The following is a 20,146-nucleotide window of genomic DNA, read 5'->3' as shown; positions in this document are numbered from 1 at the left end:
GACACTGATGTGACACTGTTAGCATGCAGAACGAAAACAGAGGCAGGTTTATACTGTCAAGTTACAACAGTCAATACTGCACATTAAAAGATTGTGGAATATTGCAAACTGGAAGCACAGAAGTTCTGCACAGTGCTGGACACAAGCTGCTGTGTTGATGCTACTTTTGTACCTTATAAAATTACAACCTTTCTTAAATGGTTCATTTTTCCTTTCCCTTTTCCTTCCCTTCCTTTCCCTCTGCTTCCTTTCCCTTCTCTTTTTCTCTTCCCTTCAATAGTAACAGTATGAAGGTTGATAATTTAGGGTTGTTGTTACTATTACAAAATTAAAGCAGACTTCCTCCCAGCACATTCTTTATTTTAAAAGTTCTTTCCCATTTAGAATAGTTCTTTAGACCTAAGAGAGATGAGCTGTGATTAAAATGAAATATTGTATTATTTACTTGGTGATTTATAATGGCAGGAACATGATAACTGTTCTCAGTGTCACCCAGAATTTCTTTCGACTGATGTACTTTGTAGTTTTCAGCCTGGGTGTAAATATGACAGAAAGAAGGCAGGGACCAAGAGAGGTGGAAGACTGTGCCCAGGTGACCAGCCACTCTGAGATGATAGACTAGGAGTGAAATAGGGGATTCTTGAAATACAGACAATTTTAAGGTATATTTTCCTACAAGGTCAGATATATGTATATATATATTTTACACTGAAGTTTCATGTAAGAAACCATAATTGGTGGCATGCAGAACTGTCATGTAATTTGTATTTTCAAATCACACAATCACAGAATCACAGAACTATAGGAGATGGCTTCCATCTCTGGAAGATGGGAAGATGGGCCTCTGGAGATCATTGAGTCCAACCCTCCTGCTAAAGCAGGTTCCCTACAATAAGTTGTGCACGAAAGCATCCACACTGGTTCTGAATCTCCACAACTTATTTGTGCAGCTTGCTCCAGCACTCTGCTACCGTCACAGTAATGATCTTCCTCATGATCAGACAGAACTTTCTGTGTTCCAATTTGTGCCCATTACCCCTTGTCCTGTCACTGCAGACCACTGAGTAGAGCCTGGCCCCATCCTGCTTACACACCCCCTATAGAAGATAGATAGGCTGCCCTCTCAGTGTTCTCCAGTCTTTTGTTCTTACAGTCGGTAAGAACACAGAGCAGTCAAGTCCTCACATTCTACCCTCAAGAAATGGACAGATTTCCTTTTTCTCTGAGGAAAAAAACCTCAGCACCTAGAAAGTGAGGACCATATCTTACAACTTAAAATGAAGATGGGATTTAAGAAAAATGAGTACAACCTCTTAAAAAAAGAAAAAGAAAAACACACTGGCTTTGCTGTCTCCCATCACACCACAGTCACATTTTGCCTTCTGATAGCAGGTTAGAGAGTTTTGGGATGATGGCATCAGTAAAAGTTGTAGTCCTGAAAAGGAATCAGAAAAGGGCATAATTTGAGGAGTACAGAACAGGTTGGGATTTCTCACTACTGAGAAATCATCATTGCTACTTTAGTCACAATGACATCAGCACAATGCCCTATAAAAATACTTTTAAAAAGGGGGGTTGGGGGCAGGGGGGTGATTATAAAAAGGAGGGGAATCAACTTTTTGCAAGGGTAGATAGAGATGGGATAAGGGAGAATGGTTTTAAGCTCAAGGAGGGAAGCTTCAGATTGAATGTCAGGGGGAAGTTCTTTATGGAGAGAGTGGTGAGGTGCTTGAACAGACTGCCCAGAGAGGCTGTGGACGTGATGGAGGTTGTTGGCCTTGCCTGTGGCAGAGGTGTTTAAACTTGATGATCCTTGGAGTACATTCCAACCCAAGCCATTCTATGATTTTAGGATTAAGAACCCCAAAGCATTCCACAATTGAAAGGAATTGAAAGGAAAATAGTCTTGTAATCACTACAGCTGAGCTTCAAGGAAACAAACAAACAAAAGCCAACAAGAAGAAAAGGCAAAATAATGTTTTGGTGGCAAATGGCCCGTTTGGGACCACAGCAAAGCTGTTAATTCTGGATTATCTGTCCTTTGTTGCCACTGTACAACAGGTATTCACACAAGCCTGAGGCTAGCCCTAGCTTATGATTTGTCTGCCTTTAATTATACTAATGTGGAGACCTGGGTTAATTTGGTTGACACAAACAAATTTTTGTTTCAGCTCAGTAGGCTTGTGAGAACGTGTGAGAGCTACAGATGGCAGTAGGAGAGCACGTGTATGGCTCATGTCTATCTGGAGATGGGACTCTGGAAGGTGGCCCTTCTTCCAGGGTTTCCATCCTGCCTGTTTCCCTAATAAATGTAAGCAAGTGCAGCACTGGGGAAGACTGCAGCTGATGAAGTACTAAAAGCATTGTTTGCCATGCCTCAAGCATCTGCACACCAGCCAGCCTAGTGGGAGTGTTGACAGTGCTTGGACAGCAGGACTTATGTCATGGAGGAGCCATCCAGACCTGCTGTGGCTGTCATGCTGAAGCCAGTGACACTCAGTGCCAAGCCAAAACCAGTCCCTCCCTTGTTTGTGCCAGGACTGAAGTCAAATCAGTGAGCTTTAGCTTTTGTGATTGTAAAATTATGGATGTTACAAGGAACATGAAGAGTAATTAATGATTATATATATCAATTTAAGAGAAAAACCCTCTATCCTCCTACCTAAAAATCACTTGTCAGTCAAGCATGTACTATCTTTCTTCTTTTACTGTGCAACACGAAAACCTCCTATGCCTTCACTGAAGGTGATACATTTCTCTGATATCAAGTGCTGCCTGCTGTTTGGGTATCCCATGGGAAGGAGAAGCCCTGATGCTGGACTGTGTATGGCATAGATCACCTGGCACAACTTGTTTTTCCCAAAATAAATCAGCTACTTCCTATTCAGAGTGCTCACTTTTCCACTGCACCCTGTTACATGCTCCAGTTAAGAGAGAGGCTGATGATCAATGCATGACTGCCTTGTCATCCAGCCAGGTGGCACAGTAGAGCCTCAAGTCCGTACTACAGAGGTAGTGAAAAGTCATCTGTTCCATCAGTGGCCCTTACTGGAACACCGGAGAGTCTATTTGGCTGTCTCTCTGTGCAGGTCTCTCCAGAAACAGCTTTGAAGTGTCAGTAGCAGACATCAGAGGGGCAGGCAACATTGCTTCATGCACTCCTTGCCCCTTGGATGGTCATCTGGAGCTTATCTTTGTCACATGGGCCACACAGAAGTTCCCTACTGAAGTCATTTGAATGGGGCATTAAATGTAGGGACTGCAGCTGATCAGAGATTATGTCAGTAATACTTGTCACAGAATTTTGTTGCATCCTGGGCCATCTAGTTCATCACTTCCCTATGGAAGAATTAATGCATCTTTATTCTTGTATCAGTATTTATCTGATGTGTCCTCCCAGTTCTCTGATGTCAGCAACATTGTAGCTGACTTTGAAGGCAATCTAGCCCAGTTCCCAACTGGTAGAAAATATTTTTCACCTTTTGGCTTTTTCTCCTGCTGTAACTTAAGATTCTCACTTCTTGTACTCCTGACTTTCTAATTCCTTTTTGCAGCAGCCTTTTACTTGTTCGGAAGCTGTTTTCATGGTATTCTTCTCTCTTTAGGTTGAATAACTCCAATGTGCTCTTATTTTCTTCACACATCATGTTTTCTAGACTATTGCTTATTTTGGGTTCTGTCCAATTGTTCCATGCCTTTTTTGAAGGAGTGTCACTCTCTGCTGAGGCTTTTGCAGAACTGCATAAGAAGGACACATTCATGTGTTCTGCAGACAAGGCTCCACTACTTGCCTTATGATGATTTTTTTCCTCTTTCACAACAACATTACAACACAATCTGTTTAGAGACACAGCAACTCTAAATGCCTTCAGCAGAACAGCTACCCAGCCAGCTGCTCATCACCCTGCACTTGTATAGCTATTCCTGCCTGAGTGCGGGATCCTCGAAAGCAGAAATCATGGCCCAGTACACTTGCCAATGCAAAGCTGGATGAACACTACACTCATCAAAGAGTGGGTTGTTTCACAGACACACATAAGTTTGCATTCTGGGAATGATTCACAGGCCTAACTGAGTTTGGCTTGTGTGTAAAGTTTATCTTTTTTATCTGTGTTCTAGCAGGATCTACCCTGCTTGGTATTTTTGATAGGGCAGGTTTGCTATAAAGTAAGTAGGGACTGTGTAGATTTTCTCAGTGGGAGCCAGGAAAATAAAAATATCTGTTGAATGACAGATCACTGCTCCTTCTGAGTAGGCACAGGAACATGACCAAGATCCCTTTCCATAGTATCCTCCTTTTGTTACTACTTCTAGACTTAGTGACCAAAGGGGGACAGAAAAAATATTTTGGGGAGGTTCCATTACAATGTCTTCGTACAACATTTGTATGCTTTGCTTTTAATAAGAAAACTGATTGTCTCATGTCAACAGTTTATGGGCTGGTTCAGCTCGGTTCTGTGACTAATGGGGTGAAGGGATTTTGCAAAATCCATGCCTCTGGAAAAGGGAAACAGAGGACTCCAAAATAATTAAAAACAGCGGCAACAATCTGAGGAGAAACAAACTAATTTACTAAATATGGTATCAGAATGCAAGATAACACACTATAATACAATATAATTATAGTTGAAGCTAATAAATCAAATATAATGAGAATGTATCTGAAAGCTGTAGACCTTACAGTAATACTGAAGTGATGCAAGCAGTTGGAATGGGCAACAGCGAGCAGAGGAGAAGAGCAACAAAGAGAAAATCCTGATAAGGTGACCTTGCCAGGAGTTCTATCTATCTCGTCTCTGACTGCAAAGGCCCCTGGGGAATGTAGTTCTTTTCTTCCAGACAGGTACCCAGAACTGGAGCATTAACACTTTAACTCCCAGTGCACTGCATGATGTTATGATGTGGAATACCGATAACCAAAAATCATAAATCCATGACACCTTAGGAGAACAGAAAGGAGCCTGGCATAAGAGCTGCCATAGCAGAAAAGTGGAAAATAAAAGAATGAAATGATTTTACTGTTTTTTTCCCCCTTTTTCTTACCTATAGTCTCCCTATTTTATCAGGAAGGAAGAAAAAGTGATGTCGATAGCTATCATTTGGACATTTCTTTAATCGTGGCTTTGATAACACAGGAAAAGGATAATGGAAGACTCTGACCTTTGACTGAGAGCGGGGTTGTCACAGAAGCATGAAAAAAATAACATTCATATGAAATACTGTCTCAGACTGCCAGAGCAGAGATAGGTTTCCAAATCTCTCTTTTCCCCCTGGTCCAAAGTGTATTTCCCATAGCATCAAATACAGTGTGGAAGGCCACAATGATTCCTCTGGCTTGGAGGAAAGAAGTCCAAGTTGATGCAAGCCATAAGGAAGCATGTGGTGTAATGTTATCTTCACCTTCATCTCAGGGTGGTCAAAGTGTGTACAGATTATTTGGGTAGGGGGATCTGGGACCAATCACATGCCATTTCTCCTTACTTGGAGTTGTGGAAAGGGATAGGTTTCTTGCTAGCAGGTTTTCTCTCTCTATCAGACTCGTCCCTTGACAACTGCAATAGACTTGCCACACACTCTCCAAGTAGTGAGCATGTTTTTTTGCAAGAAGTCTTTTTCTTCACAGTGGCAGTAGGGAGACAATGGACATTACATCATTTGTGTTCTGCCTTTTTTGTTCCATGAGTTGTGCTAAATTTGAAGTTATTTCCCACATGAGTAATACCTGGATAAGTTATGGCTTACATAGGCTCAACACTTGAAATGAAAAACAGATTGCTTTGCAGATTTGAATTATCCTCCAGTATTTCATGATATATATTCCAACTTCATGGGTTACTATTGTTATATATTTCATAGTTATGATTGCCACAGTCTCAGACTTCTTATTATCTTCAAGTGCTATCCAGCTATAAATGCCAAAACACTCCAGCAGCCAATGTGTCCTGTTCCAGATGTGTAGTTCTATGTTCTGTGGATATTCAGCACTTAATGGCACCGAATAAAACTGAATTGCCATAATGCTATCTCAGAAGCCCCAGCTAGACCATAGACAGTGAAAGTATCATTTAATTCCTTGATTCAATAGCCATTTCTGAATATTCCTGAACAGTGCAATGAACACAAAATGCAGTGATCAAACTGAATATTTAAAAGTCAATCAGGCTTGAAATTTAATTTTATCTAATTGGTTTACTACATTCACACAGAACAGAATGACATTTAGAAAAATGAAGCCATCCTATATAATTTCATGTTTACAAAAATCACAAGTTGGACTGTTTTGTTTTTTTTTTTATAAACTTCCTTAATCTCATTTTAATACTTTAGCTAACTGACTATTCCCTCTGCCACAGGTTTAACACAGTCTTTTGGAAGCCATCTATTTTCTACTGATATACAATTCTGTCAAAGCAACCTCATGTAGTTTAGGGTCCAGTTTTTCATGCCCAAAGGAAAATCATATATAAATTTATGGATCAAATCCTTCATATTTTCAGGGTGGGACAAAGTGTTTGTTAGTAATTCTTACATACAAATGTTGAGTAAGGAATTATACACAAGACAGCACTAAGTCCAGCTGGTCTTGCAGAAAGCCATGAGCTGGTACTTCATATTCTTTAATTCTCTTTATAGTTTCCTTGTTAATAAGCTATATGCACACACTGGGACATGCATCAGACCCACTTATAGTGTTCTATCAAGCTGGTGTATTATTGAAAATTTTCAAGATTATTTTCTGAAATAGAAATTGTGCTGCAACAAAAATCAATATGCAGCCTTGTGTGGATAATTGGTGCATTGCTTGTTAACACAACTAAAAAAGAGTAATAACTGAGTATACAAATATTAGAAGAGTTTAAAAAAAACCCACAACAGGTGGCAGAGATCATATAGAGTAAGTTTGTGAAGAAACCTCTCTTGACTGAAAGAAAGAAACTACTGCAATACAGAAGTTTAAAAATAAATGTAGTGCTGAATGACACATATGAACTCTGATAACACCAAATTCCAAAGGATCTTCACCGATGGAAACCTGAAATCCCTGGAAGCTACTCTGGAACCTAACACTACAGGGGTCCTACCTACAAGGCACATTGCAGTGGCATAACAGAGCAGCTCTGGATGAGCACCTGTTGGGACAGTGTAGAGATCTGTAGCACAAGTGGCTGGACACATTGCTTTGCTTTACGTATCACAGTCCATTTGGAGCTACCAGGGTGGTCTGTGCAATAACACCATGGTCTGCACAGCCATGGCCACGTTCCAGAAGGACCAGCGTGGTAGCACATTTTAATGAGGAGCCAATAACTCCCACAAGGAATAAGGCTATACATAGTTAAATTATTAAATCTTTAAAAATAAAAAAATAAAATAATACAGGTATATCAAAAGACAAGGAGTGGTGTTCTTCTGCAACAAGTTGTGTGTAACAACTAAAGTCAGGTATTTTCATAAACAAGATACTGAACAGCAGTTTGGATTCTGCATGTCATTTGTTCTATCCATTAAAACATTACCAGTCTGTGTGGTATCTTTCACGATATCACTCAAATTTGAGGCAAGATCCCACCTTGGCAAGTAGACATTTTTCATTTCCAGCAGGAGAATCTGAAAATCCAGCAGCTTGGAATTATTCTGTTTTAGTTTGATCGTCAATATTCTTGATTCTTCTTTCCTTATTATAACAGCCAAACAAAACATACCTACCACACAAACCCTGTTGGACACAAATACTACATTTTGACACATAACATCAGAGCTGGTATTTAGTTTGTCCTTAAACATAATATGAGATATAATCTCACCTTGCTATGTAAAGCTTAATACATTTAATTCTCATGTAATATGATAAAAAATAGAGCCTTATATTTCTGCAAGCTACATAAGAGGAGGTTCATTTTTACAATATGAAGACAAATTGTACCAGTTTCTTTAAGAGATAACTTATGCATAGCAAAGTGGCTGCATATGAACACAACTAAGCTAGTTAGAAAGTAGCATAATATACATAATGTTTATAAAATATGTTTAATATTTGCACTTGGAACTTTAAATTCACTTTAGCACTGACTGAATTATGCTTGGCTACCATGTGACGTTCAGGACATAAAGCAATTCCAATTCCTGTGTGTCAATCCAGACAGCAGTTCAGGTTTTTATTCTTGTCTTCAATTTCTGCAAAGTGTGTGCTTTCATTTTTCTAAAGTTAAGAATTTTTAAGCCTTGTGATTGCTCAACAGCCCTCAAAATGGAAAGAAAGTGTTTTTTGACAGTCAGCAGGCAGTCAGGAGCAATACTTTCTGGGGAAGTGTGAACAACTTCATTTGTCTCAGAAGAACATTGGCTCTGACATCTCATGATGACAATTTAAATATCACCATTAACTGTTCCAGGCAAAGTAATCTGAGCAGAAACACATAGCTTTGTCCTTAATCCAGAGTTGATAGAAGTGACAAAGATTAGAGATGGCAAATATCTATTGTGTCGTCTTTTGCACTTACTGAAAAGTCAGCATAGGTGGGTGGTTTTCTAATGCATTTACATCCCAAATGTTGCCGCATCCTGTCCTGTGCAAAGCCTTTTCTTCTATAGGCTCTTCCACCAGCAACACACCTACCAAACAAAACAAAGCAAAGCAAGCAAGCAAACAAACAAACAAAAAACATAAAAAATTTGTCAGAGGATTTCAAAGGTAGTATCACTCTCCCCAGATGATACTGGGGCATCAGTACCAGCCTGAGCTCAGCAGATACTGGCTGTACCCTCTCCCTTTTGGGGCAGATCCAGCCTACTTAGGATGGGGCTTTGGCTCTGGGGAGGCTAAGGTTAAGCCAAAGGAAGAGGAACAGTGTGACCTTAAACATCGATGGCTCTTGTATGGGTGCTCAGTGTGATTATCCTAAGTAATAGCAGCATGAGGAAAAGCCTGGTCAGAACCCCTGTGCTGCTGTAACAGCCCTGCCTGCTTGCTGCATGGTAGGGATCAGATATCCTATGGAGGTATAGCAGTATTTGATGTACTTTGAAATGCAGTCCAGAATCAGTTTTTTAGAAACCTGATATGCTTTTAAACTCCTCAGGTCTCCCATTACTAAACTCAAGAGATGTAAGTAATGACTTTCCTTAATCAATTAACTTGTCTGGAGAATGTTTAAGTCTACACCTGCACTGTGTGTTGAACCAGTGATCCACTGGCTTGTTTAAAACTGTCTTTTAGATTTTATTTATTTTAATTTTTTTTTAAACTTATTTTGGTGTGTTTGAGTGCCAGATCCTGGGGATACAATGTTTTTCTTGACATTGCTTCTGTGTTGTCTCACAACAGTGTATCTGGCCCTCTAACACCTAATAAAGTTAAAATTTTGCCTCAGATTTTAATGCATGATTCCAAATGTCACTCAGTTATGGATCAACTGTTTGAGCATCTACACTTGGGTGGATATTACTTTTTGGCATATTGACTTCATAACAAAATTTTAGCCGGAAAGAATAGAAGCAAGGTTTGCAGATAGTGAAATTGAACTGTAGGGGTTGGACCTTTGGAGATCATTGACTCCAACCCCTGCTCAAGCCAGTTCCCTACAGTAGGTTGCACAGGAAAGTGTCCAGACAGGTTCTGAATATCTCCAGATAGAGATCTCTAGAGGAGACTCCACGACATCTCTGAGCAACTTGTTCCAGTGCTCACCCTTAAGTTAAAGTTTTTCCTCATGTTTGTCTGGAATTTCCTGTGTTTCAGTTTGTGCCCATTACCCCTTGTCATGTTTCTGGATCTGCAGCCAATCTTGGCTGTACTGGCAACACTGAAGACATTCAGAGGCAGAAAACTCACTGTGCTCATAAGTTGAAAACCACGATCACAACACAGTGCAAATGGGGGTTCAAGGAACTCACTGAAGGGAAGCAACACCCTTTCCTGATGCCATCAACAAAACACAGGACCATGTGCAGCTGCTTCTTTTGGAAGAGAGGTGCCAAAAGCAGCATGATCATATTATAGTGTGGTAAGAAATTCCACATGGATTGGAAGCTCCAGCCAAGCCTCTAGCATATGGTTTGAGAAAATTAACTACATAACTTGCACATGCTAAGAAATGAAGCAGAAGCTTAAGCTTTTTTCCTGCTTCTTGTGTGATATGAGAATGATACCTTTTATTTCTTATTTCTTTAATTTTTACTAGTGTATCTGTCAGGGAAAAGACAGGAAAGAGGGATGATACCTTTAATGGGGGACTTAATTTTCATGGATTGTATTAATCTTGTTTAAAAGAGTATCCAGATAAAATAGGACTGATCAGGAAATGGCAGGGTTAAAAAAAAAGAAAAAAAGAAAAAAAAAAAAGACATATAATAAGAGATGTAAGGGTTAAACTGAAAGGTGCTGTGAGCCCTGAAATTGCTATACTTTTCCTTAGCTGAGTCAAAAATCATATACTATGTGCTTGAGTGATTTAATCTGACTAGATTGAGGATGAGAATGGACAGTTAGATCCTATGAGTATTTTCATCCTATATATACAAGTGCCCTTCATCAGAGAGATCAATGAACTGTAGTGATGACTGCCGTGTTGGAGGGTATTGCTTCTCTGTTAACTGGACTCCCCTTCTCAGTTCAGTCTGAAGAAAACAAAAGCACAACCATTCCTCCCATAGACAACCTCTTAATTGGGCCTAATTGCCTCTTGTATTAATTAGACAATAAATCTTATTTGATCAAAGACTTATTTTCAGATATGACCTCAGGTTAGTAAAACTGTGATGCATTCAGCAATATGTTTGTTATGCATATTTTATTTAGCTTTTTTTTTTTTTTTTTTTTTTTTTTAATAAAATCCATAAATAGTACACAGAATAAGTTTATTCCATTAAGCAATGGCATGGCTCATGAACCTTGAAGGCACAAATATCCCTAGGCAAGAAATCTCCAAGGTATTGAATTCTTCTTCAAAATTAATATCAAATTCCTTCACAGAATGCTAAAGCGATTTACGACACAGCTATCACTCAGCCATTTGATGAGTTATGGATCTAGGAAACAAATTTAGCACTTTGCAGCAGAATTCTCAAAGTTTAATTCCTTTTTTTATTATAAGGACAAAAAAAAAATTAAACAGAAGCATTCAGACTCATTTAATTTTGATCTATAAAAAACTGGGAGAAAAGCACTGGGAAGAAAGAAGAAAAGTGAGAAAAACACGTGGATCTCGGTTCAAAATGATAGGAGCTCTCAAAAAGGATTGGATTTTTTTCTCCATACTGAAAGCAAGAAAAAGGAAGAGATGGTATTCCACCTCTGGTACAGAATTGTTAAATCAGAAACATTTAAGTTGAAAGGGCCCCTTAAAGATCATCTAGTCCAACTCCCCTGCAATGAACACCTAGAGCTGGATCAGGTTGCTCAAACCCCCCTCCAGCCTGACCTTGAATGTCTCCAGGAACAGGATATCCATCACATCTCTAGGCAACCTGTTCCAGTGCTTTGCTACCCTTACTGTAAAAAACTTTTCTGTTATATCCACTCTAAGTCTCCCTGGTTTTGGTCTGAAAGCATTTTCTCTTGGCCTATAACAATAGATCCTGCCAATGAGTCTGACCCCTTCTTTCTTTTCTCCAGCGTGAGCAGCCTTTCCCCTCTCAGCCTGTACTGATAGTGGAGGTGTTCCATCCCTTGAATTATTTTTGTAGCCCTCCTCTGGATGTGCCCTAACAGGTCCACATCTCTCCTGTAATGAGCACTCCACATGTGGATGCAGTACTCCAGGTGAGGTCTCACTATGTAATGTTCTAGGTGAGGTCCATTTCCCAAGGGTAATTTAGAATACTGTGATGTCAGTTGCCTGAGGGCAATTTGGAATAATGTGGATATTTCAGGAGCACCCAAGATTTACAGCATTCTCTAGGATGAACTCTCCAAATGCATGTACAAAGTCTACAGATACATCCCTCACAGTATGGCATAGCCCTTGCTGCCATCCTCCTAACACCTGCATGATGAAATTATTTTTTTCCATTAACAGCAGCCTTGTGATCTCCACAGTGAATTGTGAAGTGACTGACAGCAAAGATGAACATCTTGAAGGCTGCCTGAAAATTAACTACAGTGTGGTCTTCACCAAGAAAGCAGCGAGCTCGTGCAGTTTGCTAAGCAATCTCCATGTGGGTTTCTGGAATGAACATTTTCTGAGATCTGATGAATTTGTAAAGAACAACTAAGCAAGTGATGCCTGAGAACACAGAGGTTTCACCAAAGATTTTAGGGGAATGATTTTAGAGGGGTGAAGTAAGCATTTGAGTCCAGAACAAGATGGGCATTGACATATGAAGCAGGCCTGCCCTCTGGAACTTCCCAGCAGTTGGGATCTCCTTGTGGAATAGCATAACTATGTTCTTCTTGTTACTCCAAAAGAAATCGGTATTTTAGAGTTACAGACTGAGAAGAAGGGTTAAAAAGTAAGAGGAACTTTAAGAAACCATTTTATTCAGGTCCCTGCTGAGTTTCTTACTACCTTGTGCTCTGCTCCTACAGCTTTGAGCAATGATATATAGGAAGAGGGGAGTAGTGACAAGAAAAGTATAGTCCAAAGGTGATGATTGATGAGAGAAAAAGTAAAAGAATATAACAAAAAGTTCACACACAGTTCAAAGTTGTGTATTACATGATTTTATCCTTTTGAATTTTGAGCTTACTGTACTGCAGCATTGAATTATTTCCTTCATATTATACCAAAATCTTAATGTTTTTCTGCTACCTTATCCTCTTCTGGATCTACATTCACCCTCATAATTTTGCATCTTTTTGATTGATGTTGATATGTAGTATAATCTAGTTTCATGAACTACCAGCATTCATATAATTCCACAGAGCACAGTGTGACTGGGGATATCTTAGCAAATTGCAAGAGGTCTTTATTTTTTCCAATTCTAATCCAAGCAGCTGGAAGTTAACAACACATAAAAGCATCTCAGCTTATAGCTAGTCTTCACATTGTGGATCTTAACCCCTACCAACTCAGCCCTCTAAAATATGCTCTATGTAGTGCAACACAGTACAGTAATGGATGATAATAATAAGCACTTGAGCTGAATATTTAAAATAACAACTTCCTGCAATTCCACTTTGGCTCAAGTAAGTCTGAGTGCATTAAAAGAAGGTGGTCATTACCAGTTCAAAAAAAAAACAAAAACAAAAAGAAACCAAAGAGTGGTGATGCAGCTATCTGTTGTTTGCATGATTGGCTTGAGATTCAGTGCTAGATCATCACATCCCCAGGATAAGTTCTATAATGTTTCCATCCTTTGGAAGTAAGTACTTGTTCCATTTTCCCAGTATCTGCAATAATCCAGAGGGACAATAACGTAGCAAAGAAGCTTCAATATTTTATAAGAAGAAGCATATGATGTCAGCAGTAGGTATTATGGCTCAGTAGTTGTGTTATCCCCAGTTCTCTCCTCTATGAAGACATTTCTCCTAATTAGGTCAGATATAGATTCATTACTTGGATTGGGCTATAATTCAAAGCACTCTTGCGCTGTCAAACAAGTGGTTTGTTTGAGCAACAGCTTTTTTTTTTTTTTTTTTTCCTTTTTTTTTTTTTTTCTTTTTTTTCTCATTATGTTGTCTCATTGATTAATATTTTGGCTTACATGCATATTGTATTACACTGACTTATCATGCAGTGAAGAATGGTTGGGAAAAAAAACATAACAGATTTAACAGAATGCAATAACCAAATAAAGAGGAGTAACTTTCTGATCAATAAGCTAATCTATTTGGTGAGATGGAAAGGTATGTTTGGAGGCATGATTTATTTTTACCTTAAACAACGCATGAAGGCCCTCACAGTTATTAATCTCATGCGTCTGACTTGCCAGAAATCTCCAGTGTAACTGAGTGCATGTAGGTCATGTAGTACAGATGACTGATGGCTGATGCTTTTCCATGATGCTGTCTGTGGGCATGCACTGCAAAATATAAGGAGCCTATACATTTAAGTAGTTTCCCTGGGCTGAAAGAGGGAATTGGTTGGAAGTGCTCTGTTTTTCTCTTTTACTGAAGAGACTTGCTTTCCATCCACAAAAGACCTGGCTCAGTCAGCGTCATTCTGCGTATTTAACATCAGTGTGTGCTTGGAGAGACCTGGTCTGAAAGACAGAGCCAACATATCCGATATTGCTCACTAACACAACTATCAGACTCTTCTGAACAAAAGCACTATAAAGACGAGTCATTTTTAATGTACTTCAAGGGACTGTCACTTGTGTGTTTGTGTGTCAACGACCATTGATTTCTTCAATAATTGAAGGGTTGTGGTACAATTACAGAAAGCCCCCCTTCCTCTCTATTGTCCAGGAGTCTGAGTACATCCTGTCATTTACAAAAAAGATTTATTGAAATTCATATTGTGAAAACATGGGTGGGGTCCTTTAAAGTGTTTTTAACGAGCTTCTGAGATTACACCTATTGCAGAATTGATCAGCATCAAGAGACAGAATTCACTCCAAGTTTTCACTCATGCTTGTTGGCTGAGTATAACCAGAAGCCTCGAGGATCCCCTGTTAGCACATCACTGGATTTATAGCTGTCAGGTCAAAATCACACTCTTGTTATTTGTCTGGGAGAATTTCAGTTCCTTATTTCAAATTTCAAAAGGATGGAAGGCAATTTGTTTCAGTACCTTTGTTTTTTGTTCTTCACAGCCACATGCTAAGACCAGGATGTTTTCCTGTCAGCTGTTAGTACCTGACATAACATTCTCCAACCCACCTTGTCCTTTTCCACTGTCTTTTGCTTTGTTTAAGATTTCAGACCTGATATAAACCAAGATAGCTGAGTGCCTCAAAGAGAAGTCAGAAGTCACTGTCAGGAGACAAAGCTTGACTACATATTAGCAAATATTCAAGCAGTTTGTGTACCTCATAAGTCTACTTACTCCTTCTTATGCTTTCTGATGTTTTAACAAGTCACGATTTAGACAGAGAAATGAGAATAAAAGTAAAAAAGGGAGAGAACAAAAGCTACCACCATAAAAATCTGTTAATGACTTCTTCTAGGGGACATATTCCTTTAAGGATCCTCAACACAAACTTTCATCTCTTCTCTCCTGTAAGTGAAGTGACCCTTCCGGGTATCCAGATGCTCCCTCTCTGATATCTTTTTTCACTAGCTCATCACTTTGTGCAGCATTCACCTTTCAAGGGGCAGTTTTTCAGTCTTCATTTCTGCATGTAGCCAATTCTTTTTCTCCGGTTTGTTTAAAAATTACCCCAAACTCATTAAAAAATGTGGTTAAGAAAAATGTACTTTCCCTATTGAGGGGAAAAAAAATAATCAGGTTACATTTTACTAATTACAGAGTTCTAGGGGGATAACAGCAATATTCAACATGGAAATAACCCAGAGGGAAAGGTGCTTTTAAGTCTTTGTTGCCCAAGTGTGATTCATTTGCACACCCTCTGGTCCATGCTGCCTGGTATTACTCTTTCTTGCAAATCATAATTTCTTTCTGTGCTTTTAGATGCCTCCTTGCTCACTGGGCTTCAGTAGTTGTCTTGCATATTTCTTCTCTTCAAAGTCCTCCATAAATGAAGTTACTTCCTCCTCTTGGAGTGCCAAGGAAAAAATGCAAACAATATTGAGAGATGCCTCATCAAAAGGGGAAAACTGCCATAAAGAGGACCTACTGTGATTATTTACCGTATTAAGAAACTACATTAAAGACAACCACAACAAAAAACACCTAAACCAAAACAAACAAACAAAAAAACACCACTGTTGCTAAAGTTATAAGACTTAAAAATCAGGAGTTAGAAAACCCTATTTGGACGTCCAGCCCTCTGTTCTTCCCTAGCACAGACACATCCTACTTTAGTATTTGTCATATTCATATTTACAAATAATGCTGTATCATATGCTTTTAAAAAGCTCATTTTGATAAACAGACAGGTGATAGACAGACAGATGGACGTGCATAATAAACAGCAGGATTTAGATCTTCTAGAAGAACATAACTTATTCAAAACAAAGAACAGCACTCTTGGGTTCCTGTTTATGGCAGGCCTGGTTGGTTCACGCTTCAGGCTAGGTTTACTGTTAAGGCAACCTTTGTCCATTAGAAATCTCTTACTTAAAGCATACAAACTTGACGACACCCCTAGTGACACCTAAAGAGCTGAAGGGCATCATTGCCCAACTTTGGCTATAGGACATCTGGTAAATGTAGCCTTTTCTCAATATTAGGCCTATTGAAGACTTTTTAGTTAATAAAACAATTGCTCTCTGCAGCTCCCTCAGGTGGAGGAGCAGAGGGAGGTGCTGGGTTCTGCTTCTGGTCACTGATGACAGGATGGGAACAGCACAGAGTGCCAGGGGAGGATCAGGCTGGGCACTGGAAAACATTTCTGTTCCATGAGAGTGGTCACAATGAATAGTAATCTCTGGACTGAGCATGTTGAAATAGATCTGCTTGTTAGCTTGAATGGAGAAGTCAATTTTCATAGCAGCTATTATTCCTGGGAAAAATACAGACACAAAATAAAACCACTGTCACCACCATCACTAACAGACCAAAAGCAAAGAAAACAATCAAAAGGTGCTGCACACAACATGATGTGGTTCTTGCAGGTGTGTTTGCACAGGAGACAGAAACATCAATAGCTATGGTCCAATTTTTATTCTCTAAATCATCACCAATGCACTCTTTGAAGAATTGAACTCTTTATATATATATATATATATATATATATATATATATATATATTTGTTTGTTTGTTTGTTTTAATGGGGCTTCTAACAAGGTGCTGTTAATTTTAGAATCATAGAATCAAAGAATCATAGAATGGCTTGGATGATGACCTTAAGTATCATACTGTTGCAACTCCCCTGCCATAGGCAGGACAAGCCATGCCCTGCCATAGGCAGCAAGATCAAGTACTAGATCAGATTGCCCAGGGCCCCATACAAACTGACATTAAGCACCTCCAGTGACAGGACATCCACAACCCCTCTGGGCAAACTGTTCCAGCACCTCACTGCAGTCTCAGTAAAAAAATTTCTCCCTGACATCCAATCTAAATTTCTCTTCCTTTAGTTTAAAAGCATTTCCCCTTGTCCTGTCTCTACCTACCTGAATAAGAAGTTGATTCCCCTCCTTTTTATAATCCCCTTAAAATGTCTCCTCACAGACTCCTCCAGGCTGAATAAGACCAGCTCCCTCAACCTGCCTTTATAGGTGAGTGCTCCAGATCTTTGATCACCTTTACAGCCTCCTCTGGACCCACTCTGACAGCTCCACACCTTTCCTGTATTTGACGCTCCAGTCTTGGACACAGTACACTAGATAGAGCCTTACGAGTGCTGTCCACCCTTCTTCTAATGGGGCCCACTGAGTACCACTGATAGCCACAGCTTTTCAAATATGATGGAAAGCAGCTGAGCAACCACATCAGCCAGCTTCCTTTGGACCCTGGGATGCATGTCATCTGGCCTAATGGTCATGTACACATTCAATATCATGAGTCAATTTGGCTTCGAATCCTTTGAGGGAAATCAGAGTACAATGGCATAGCTAAGACACTTGTGGCTATTACCTCAATATAACCAATAATCCTTTGTAGTCCACAGCCTCCACTTTTCAGCTGTCAGTACTGACACCAGATGATAGTTAAAACACATGATTGTCTCACCATTCACCTCTTCACTTGCTTTTACAAAGATGGGTTGGAAAATATCTCAGCTCCCATACAAGTTTTCATGGAAATGTGAAATTACTGTTACTACAACTTCTTTTATTTCCTCAGCTGTTCCTAGTTGTTTTCCACCCTTTTCCCTGGCATCAGTACATAGAAGAGGGCTAGTGTGTTTTCTTTGCAAAGGCCACAATTATGGGCACATCAGACTTTGCATGACAGAGCCCTTTTTCTGTACCTCACTGGATGTCTAGGTCTACACATTACCTGCTTGGGACAAAGCCCTTTACAAAACCATGATGGAAGTGTATGAAGGAAGCAAATTGCAACAGACAAAGGTAATAATTGCAGTAGTTCTACAGAAACAATATATTTATAGTGAATCTCTCTTGGCATAACTATTCCTTAGCTATTTACAGAAAAATAACATATGAAAAGCAGACTGCATTGATTTCCCTTTCACTGGAGAAGCTTAAGCAACAATCTCCTTGTCCATGGATTGAGAAACCTTACAGGGCTACAGTGTTGCATTTGGGTTTGTGAAACAAATGCTGCTGAGGAGAGGGGGGTAGTGGGATTAAACAGTACTGTTCAAAGCAGGGTCATTTGGGGTCCAGAAAATATCCATGGAGAGACATAAGGGATGAGAGGGTAGAAAATTAAGGCATACTGTTGAGGTTTTAGTATGGAAACCACTGGGTGTATCATGCTAAGATGAAATGAATACTGGACAAGAAAGGCATGGATGAGAAAATGTTATTGCAGTCCAGACTGACCATTTGGATTAGATACTCCCAGTCAGGTAAAATGGCATGGAATAAAACAGAAAAGTGAAATTATTTTCATAGAGAAAGTTTGCAGCCCTGCCTCCTTCCCCTTGCTGGTGTTTGCAGTGGATAAGTGCATACTAAGTGACAGCAGAGAGTCTTAGTCCAATTTTAAATGAATTCTGCAAAGTGGGCTTTTGACAACTTATTAAAAATTCAAGTATAATTCCAAACCCTCGGGTTACTTGATTTTGTAGTTAACATATCTCTGTTTGAATAGCAATACATGATGTCTGTCAGCAAGCCAGCCACAATAGCCCTAGGCTGATTTTCCAAAAATAAAATAGCAGTCTATAGCTGTCAGGACTGTGCTGGATCCATGCTGTACACGGGCATCTCTTCAGCTTGATAACTTGCATAGTTGAAATGTGCCTAAGAGCTGGCTGAAGCAGTCTTGGAATCTGAAGGAAACAAGGAAACTCTGTTCTTTTCTGCATTGTGGCATAGGCAGAGCACCTACTGGTAACAGCCTTTCAAAACCTAGGTTATGTCAGAAGACTACTGAGTAGACTCATATATATATATATATATATATATATATATATATATATATATATATATATATAAAATGCATAAACTAAAAAAAAAAAAAGTCACAGGGGTTGGTTCATTTAAAACTGAAAAGAGAGGCAGAGTTATGGTAATTTATTTATTTTCTTGATTATTTCTAAGAGAAGTAATATAAAGGAAATGAAGGGAATTATTTGTTTCAAGAGATCACCTATCCTGATTGTGACAGAAATGTAAAGATGACTGAGTTTATGAATGCTGTGGTATCTGAGAGCTGACACAAATATAGCCCCTCTGGGTTTTGTTTTCTCCATCTGTAAGAAAGACAATAACTCCATACCTGTGACCTGGCTTGCAACTGGAATTTCATTTGTGCAAGCACTTATAGAAAATGAGTGCAAAGTGCAAATATATTTACTGAAATATGGAGGTTTAACTTTTGTTTTATTTTGTTTTGTTGTTTTTTTAACACAAACTATAATCAACTGCACAGAATTGTTTTAGCAAAAAAGACACTCAAACTGGTGCTTGCACTGAATGCGAGAAATATTTTCTCCATATAACTTTTTTAGTTGGCTAAGCTTTTATTTTCTGCTCACCTACACCCTAGTAATCTTGCACAACTCATACACACATATGCAGTATTTGAATACTTATTAATTTGCATAACTTTTTGTATGAATTTCAACTCATACATATTTGTGCATATCTATATAAATGCGCCTGACTTCTAATTTGACTGATAGCTGGACTGATGGTTCTTGTTTGGAAAAGAGAATGAGCAGAAGTAAGTACCATTTACTTTGTAAGTGTTTCTTGTTTTGTCAGTTTGGAGGCCTATACTCACAATCCAAATCAGTCATATAATATGTCTATAGTACATGTATTCATGTTTGCAAGTATGAAAAGAATATCACAGGGAGCATTTAATTTATAGTTTTAATTTTGTCTTTTGAATTGAGAAAAAGTTACAGAGCTATTCTATTTTGAATATGGGAAATGATACTGAGTAGTCCTATTTCACCACAAAACTCATTGTTTAATACTCTTATCTTCCTTACAGAATGCCAATGTCTACATTTCAATTAAGAGGATATAAGAAAAAACAAAAGTGGAGGTGATGG

Source organism: Excalfactoria chinensis, chromosome 2 (genome assembly GCF_039878825.1).
Source record: "Excalfactoria chinensis isolate bCotChi1 chromosome 2, bCotChi1.hap2, whole genome shotgun sequence".
In the NCBI taxonomy this organism is placed as follows: Eukaryota; Metazoa; Chordata; class Aves; order Galliformes; family Phasianidae; genus Excalfactoria; species Excalfactoria chinensis.
This window is presented reverse-complemented; position numbering follows the sequence as displayed.